Consider the following 8,036-nt stretch of genomic DNA (forward strand, 5'->3'; position numbering starts at 1 on the left):
AAGAAAGAAAGAAAGAAAGAAAGAAAGAAAGAAAGAAAGAAAGAAAGAGTAGCTCCTCAATTATAGGTGCAAGGCATTAGGCAGTGCACCAATTGCTCTCCATCAGTATTCTGCATCTCTTGACTTTTGCACATTTTCTTGTGTGTTTCCAGCATTTTTCATTGGTCACAGATTTATCAATGCTGTAATTTCTACCAATTACAATTAAATAAATTTGTCAAAATTTTTGCAGCTAAACTGAGACTAACTCAAAATTCCATGACCCTTAAACTCTGAGGTGTACAGAGAGAAGAGTAAAATAAACAGTGTTTAGATTCACAATTCTTTTTTTTTTTTTAAAAAAAAAAAATAAAAAAAAAAAAAAAAAAGGAGAATTCTGCACAGTAAGATGGTGACTTTTAGATCAAAATGTTTTGACTAGTGGATGTTGGGATTAAAATTCAATGAAACAAACATTCTGAGCTTTATATATATATGTATATGTATATAATGTATATATAAGTTTTATCCAAAATTGATCTTTCTTACTTCTTTTTTTTTTTTTTTTAATTTTTTTTTATTTTATTTTTTTTTTTTTTACAACTTGGAAGGAAATGAGTGGTACTTTGGTAACAGATTAAGTAAATCAGAAAAGAAAAGCTTGATAATGGGTAATGTAAACAGATGGGATGAAAATAAATTGACATGGTGCCTGAGTTGCTGTGACCTTTAGAATGCTGAGAATAAAACAAAGAAGAGATGAAGGAAAGTTAGCAACCACAAACTACAATAGATTACCCTTTGTTTTGACATTAACTGAAATTGGAGAGAGAAATGGAATTTGTTAGTTGGAGATAAAACAAAATTGTAATTTTTTTTCAATAAAACTTTATTTCTAGAAAATATTTTATCAGAGGAGATGATCCCTCACCATTCAGGTTTTTAAGTAATTAAAGGGAAAGATGATAGAGCAGAAGCAATTTTATCATTTACATGCAGAAGAAAAAAAAAAAAAAAAAAAGATCTGTTCCACTTAATAATTGAACTCAACAAGGAAAATCTAGCATGTTTTTTCTGATTTTATTTCTCCCTTCTTAAGCTTTAATGTTTTGTTGCTATTGTTTCTTGTCTGTAAGGCCAAGCAATGGCCTCAGTGAGACTAGAAGTCTCTGCAGATTTTCCTGCTGGCTCCTATAATGAATGTAAGTAGAGTATTCCCAGGCTTATCCTGCTCTGCTTTAGAATCCATTTTGTAATCCACACAAGAGCAGTAAAGAAGAAACATATACCGTATTATTACTGGGATAATTGCTGTCTGGCTAATCTCACATTTCATTGCTGCTGTGCCTCTTTTCTTATTAGCTTTGAATGTTTACAGTTCCAAGCAATTGTGTAAGTCCTTTTTGCTTCATCCATCCCCTCTGCAGAACTGACAGTTGTCCTTGATTTTAAAGCATGGTATATTCTGCTTTGTTTACAATATGTCCAAATCCACTTTAAATAGATTTTCAGTTTCCTGGTGAGTTGCCAGTGATTCTGAACAGTCAGATCCTGCCAGCTATTATTACTGCAAATAGCTGACTTTTGGGAAGAAAGACATGGTATGAGTCTTTGAAGTGGTTGATCAGAAATGCTCCAGTGACCACTGCTATTTCTGAGGCTGCAGCTTGGACTTGTTGCATCCTTGTGCCTCTAATTTCATTACAAAGAAAGATATCTGAGTAATATTTGTCTTCGTATGCAAAAGCTAAAAAGTTCTTCCTTTCAATTGCTTCACAAATGTGGCTGACCTCAAAGCTACGTGTGGTCACCTTGCATCCAGTGCTAAGCAAAATGGAGGGGAAAAGAATGCAGGATATATGATTATTGTTTCTGCCCCTACCCCCAGAAAATAGCTCTCTAATAAGCTTCCTGCATTCCAGTATTTTATTCTATACATAAAGCTACCTGCCTTTAGCCTTTAATTTGTTTATTTTCATTTAAGAACATTGAAGCTTGTGAGAGGTCTGGAGCACAAGTCTTAATAGGAGTCGCTGAGGGAACTGGGATAGTTTAGTCTGGAGAAAAGGAGGCTTAGGGGAGACCTTATTGTACTCTACAACTTCCTGAAAGGAGGTAGTGACAAGATGGGTGTTGGTCTCTTTTTCTGTGTAACTAGCAATAGAGAGAGAGAATGCCCAGAAGTTGTGCCAGAGGGGGTTCAGGTTGGATGTTAGGAAAAATTTCTTCTTCACAAGAATGATCAGACACTGGTATGGGCTGCTCAGGGAGGTGACTAAATCACCATCCCTGAAGGTATTCACAAAATGTGTTGATGTTGTACTAACGGACATGGATTAGTGAGGAAATAATGGTGGTACGATTGGACTGGATGATCTCACAGGTCTTTTCCAACCTTAGTGATTCTATAATTCTATGATTTCCATGGAAACTACAACAGACAGAAATAACACAATAACATTTTTCTGATAGAGCAAACTCTCAGATACAAAACACTATTTTTCAATGTAATAATCATCCTTAGTTATGTATTTTTCCCAACGATGAACAAGAGCTTGCATGCTGTGCTTGTAAAAATCTGCACTGGTGGAGGTAGCCTACTGTTTCATAGCTGCTATGGCAGTGTCATTGGTAGGAAAATGTTGCTCATGCACTCCGGCCTTCATCACTCAAAACCAATGACTGTCAAAAAGCACCAGATCTGGACAACACAACGGGTGTGGTAGGGCTCTGTGTTCTTTAAGCTTTTATGAGGCCAAGAGTTACTGTGTTGCAAGACAAAGGTTGTTGACTTCTCTGGACTGACTCTGGAAGGTTGAGCCTTCAGCTTAGTCAGCTGTGTGATGTAGCAGACAGAGTGGATACTTTGTCTGGTGGATGGATATCTTCAAGTATTGTTAAATTGCCAGTAGATGTTTTAGATTTCAGCTTGCAATTCTGTATACATTGCAGAAATACGACATTCATAGGACATAAAAGTACAACTGGCGCATATTATTGTAATGGCTCTAGTGCAATAAAAGAATATCAGTGAGCTAAAAATACGAAGTCCTTAAAGGTACAGACAAAACTGCAAGTGTTGTGATACATGTGGTGGTATTTTTTCCTAGGAATGTGAATATCCTTTAGAACTCAAAGACCTCTTATGCTCACCTGTGTCGCTATTCAGCTCTTCAGAAAATAAGGCTAAATTTTACTCTCAGTGATGACCAGACTCCTCAGTTAGTATCCCTTGTCAGCTTCCAAAACAACAGTAATTCAGAGGAGTATCCATGAGGCAGAGAGGAAATGAGAGCAGGAGACTGAATATACAACTAATTTATTATTGCAAGGATGTCAAACCATCTCAAAACATTTAGCAGTAAATCTGGTTTTGATAGCAGGCTATTTTTTAAAGGAAACTTTGTGAGGAATTACAATTTCCTCTTGCTTCTTGCAAAGAGAAGATACTGAATTTGTCAGGTTTTCTTTATTAAAATGTAATCTCTCTTTTTCTCCTTCTCCTGTTCCATGTGAGATTTACTTTACTTCATGAGTGACTGGTATGTTGTGAACAACTGATGCATTCTACAGTATAAGCTCCTGGCATTTCATGTCCCAGGCTTAAACAAGTTTCTAAACTTTTGTGCACACTAACAATCAGAAAATTAAAGCTCTGAACTACTAGAGACCAAAGCTCAATTCCCTGAAACTCTAGTGAAAAAGTTAAACACCAATTATTAACTGTCGTTAATTCCACTAGTCAAGCTTTGCTTTGACTGTGAATTACATAGCTAATATATTCAATAAATATAATCTTGCCTGCTAATTTTCTGGTATTACTTAAATTCTCTAGTGTATTTAATTGCATATGTAATTATATGCAACAATAATTATTGATGGCCCAGTTGTGACTTAAAGCATTGTTTCAAAAGACACAGTACTTATAACTGTGGCCAAATTTTGATGAGTTTTGTTCTGACAAAGATATGGGTAAACTGTTGCAGTAAACAACAGCAAAAGAATGGTAGTGTTGAGCAGAAGACAGCAGAAAAGAGGAAAAAGGGGAAGGAAGCACCTGAGAGTCACACATAACGTTTTACAAAATATCAGTACAGTATTTCACAAAGGCAGTCTAAACATTTTGATTATATTTTACATAGAAATCTTTAATGAACTGCAAGTAGGAAAGATGAGTTTATTTTCTTCATTATTTTCTTCATATGGATATAAAATATCAGGCTTTAAACATATTAAAATTAATGAGGACAAGTAGATATAAATACATATATGCGGAGGTGAACTATATATAAATACAAACATGCAGATGTGAACCAGAATTTTAACGTGCATATTTAGAACTGAACCTTATCCTTCCCAGTTCTCAAAATTAATGTGTATTCCACCCCATGCCTATAAACTCTATTTTTTTCAGAAGAAAACTTGGGTGTAAAGGAAGAAACAAAGCAGTATTTTTGTAATGGAGTGTAGCAACTAGATTTTGAGTCTTTGCAATCATCTCACTGAAGATGGAGAAAGTGAATTACATTTTTCAGTAGGGGAGATTTTAAAAATATTAGGAAATATACTGAAAGAATTTTCAGCATGGTGCCTGTAAACATTTGGGAACTATTTCTGTGTTCCTAAAGTACTGTTGGTCTCAGTTTGAAATCTCAACTAATATAGATATATATTTATTTAAAGATTATACTTGCAGAATAGCATGTTACCTGACAGAATCAAAATTTTAATTTAGTTATTAGTCACAGTACATGAGGATTTATGCTAAAATTAAAATCTATTTTTAAAGAAGACTCTTAGTGAACATTAGCAACATAAGTCTTACACTGATATCGCAGTTAGTGAACAATTGTAGGATTGAGTAGCTGAAACAAAACGTTAGACTAATCTTTACAGTTTTGCCTACTGCATTGGAATTTGCTAGTATGACTTCTTCCTAAATAAATATTATGAGCATAAATGAGTATTAGTCAATGGTTACAATAAATTTCATTTTTTCATTTGTCAAGTGTTTTAAGATTTAAGAGAAAAAGATGCAACAGGCTAATTATTGCTTCAGTTAAGCAAATATCTTAGAAAATGATTGGACTTTCTGTGGGGAAATAGAAAATTAGTTATTGAAAAAAAGAATTACTATTTGTCAGGATAGCGTAGAAAATATGTTAGAATCAATTATTAAGATAAGCTTTGTTGTAACAGATAACATAGAGAGGATGACTATTTCAAAACACTTTAAGAAAATTTCTGCATTACCATTAAATTTATATTATCCTCTTATATATTCACTTTAATCCAAGTAATGCATCTTACAACAGAGACTTGATTTATTTAGGAAGCACCAGTTGGCTTGTTTAGGTTTATTCCTGTGTCCAGCATTCCTAGAGTTTTCAATGTAACACAGAACTGCAAAGAAAAGACTGTCCTGGTGCTGTCCAATACAGAAACACTATACAGTGCAGAACTGGGGAATTGCTGTAATACTAACAGAGAGAGTTAAAATGTTAACTAGGTGGTCTAATGCATGTCTAACTTGGTCAATAATGTATCACAGGGATGTGTCAACTGGTATTTCAGTGTGTTTTAGCTCTGTGCTTTTCAAAGTAATAAAGAAAAAAATAAGGTACTGGAGTAAGACCAGTTGCTCTGCCAAACCCAGTGCTGACTCTGAAAGTGAACAGTGAAAGGAAGATAAGTTTCCTCTCTGTGGATGTCAAACTCATACTTTTATCTGCCTTCTTCTGTGTCTTGAAACTTCATTCACTGAAATGAGATTGAAAACAAATTCTGCAGGTGTACTTTCCACTATTATTCACTTCTTTGCAGTATCTTAGGTGGGGATTGATTTCTCTAAATTTAGATCTCTGTATTTAGTCGGGCTATGCTCAGTGGAAAGAGAGAAACAAAACAAAAACAACAACAGAAAAAAACACACACTTAGGGAGCAGCTCAAGTGTTTTAGACTTTGGGATGAGATGAATTAAATGATATACAAAAAATGTTCATTTTTGTCCAGTGATTATATAACAGAGAACTCAGGTGTAGCCATCTACAGTATAGATGCATGCATTTGATGAAATGAACTCACATTTTCCATCTTTTATGAGTAAGATGAAGAAATTAGCAAAGACCTCCTGCTCTGTTTCACTGATGAACACATTGGAGGCACTATATGATAAGTCTTTTAGTAAATACAAAATTCAACTTCAGCTTTCCATTTAAATAAAATTTCAAAAAAAGGGTTATTTCATTTCCAATAATATGCTAGAAAGTGATCATAAGGTGATCACCACACCTTAGGATGCAGGCAAGGAGCCTACTTTAACTGAAAGCAGTGTTACAAACAAAGACATTTTTGAAAGCTGGCTTCTTTGACTACGTATTTCTTCTACAGATAATTCCAGAAAAAAATACATTTTTGGCACATATTAATCTAATATGTGGGCAAAAACAGCTTTTTTTTTTTTTATTCACATATAATCCTAGGTCACTGCCAATATTATTGAGCACTGATCTACTGGCAGGGCATTACAGTCCTATCTCCAGCCTTCAGATTTACTGTTTGTTTGACTGTTGACAGCACTTCCCACGTTGTTTGCATAAAGATTATGTCAGATCAAATTTCAGCATATTCTCTTTTCTGAATCATGTTGCTCAAAAACTTGTTCAGTCTGCCCAGGGATTTGCAGATCAGGCCATGAATTTAGAACTCCAAATTTCTTAGTTGTTCTTGGACTGTCCATGGCCTTACAGTTGTAGGAATTTAGTGGTTAGCTGAAGTTTGTAGAGAGCAGCTTGAAGCCATTTGCACCTCTTCTCAGTTTTGTTTCTCTATAACAAAATTCATAGTCTTGTTATTTCTAAAATCCTCAGGTTATCCTTAAATGAGTTCAAAGAAAAGCAGAAAAATAATGGAAATAGAAATCACTCAGTAATACTACCTAAAAAAGTAACATTTCTGGAATCAGAAAATTCCTGAACCTCAACTAGCTGAAACAGTACTGTAGGGAAGCAGCTGCACATGGATGCTCCATTTCCATAATTTTAACAATCTTGTACTGTTCTCGGTCAAAAATAAGCTCGTGATGAATCTTTGTATTTGTCCTTTATATTTGTATTCTTATAATATTTACTCACTAAAAATTGTTTGCAATCATGTTATGGGGCATATATAATTATAAGGATTGGGTGCCAACTGCCTGAGAGAGATGCTCATAAATTTTACAGCTTGATATCCTCAAAAAATGGTGGTCAAAGAAATGCCTTTCTACCAGCCTAATTCTGAGTTGCTCTGAGATAAAATGTATGGAGAATACTAGATGTCTCAGCCCTAGGGCAATCCAGGGTTGCTCAGCTTGTGTCACATACTGACAGTCTTACCTTTTGCATGCTTCAAATGAAGATCACCTCTAACAGAACTCTTCTATTGGGACTGCTTGTGTTGACCCTGGGCCATGTAATATCTTGATGTGTATTACAGAAATTTCTGAAGGAGTTTATCTAGGTCCCACCTTAGTAATATCAGAGTCACTGTGACAGAATTTAGCTTGTTATTTCTAAAGTGCCTATAAATATAAGCTAAATATTTTCATTTTAGTGGTAAACATGTAACTGTGGACTTCAGCTGCAAGAACACAGTCTTTAATTCATCTATTTTTCTATCAATTTCAAGTCATAATGCCAAGCTGCAGTATTTATTGAAGTGCTCTGAGTTAATTAAAAGTGATGAGAAAGAAATATATTTTTTTCTCTGCTAACATTGTTCTCTCATTCAGCCAAACAAACTCTAAATGCTTGACCATGTTATTCAACCTCCTATGACCTGTCACTCAGCTTGAAAGAAATGCCAGTTTTTCCCCAGAATCACTCAAAATTTTTGGACTTATGCTGTCTCCTTCTGTAATTTCATTTGATCATGATAAAAATCAATGCATTAAAGTTTATTTTTCAGTAAAAAGTAGCCTCAAATAAACATAATAACTTGTTGGAATGATGCACCAGTTTCATCAAATTTAGGATAGGATAGGATAGGATAGGATAGGATAGGATAGGATAGGATA

This window comes from Lagopus leucura, unplaced genomic scaffold, assembly GCF_019238085.1.
Source record: "Lagopus leucura isolate 7727_CA_CO unplaced genomic scaffold, USGS_WTPT01 Super-Scaffold_100008, whole genome shotgun sequence".
Lineage (NCBI taxonomy): Eukaryota > Metazoa > Chordata > Aves > Galliformes > Phasianidae > Lagopus > Lagopus leucura.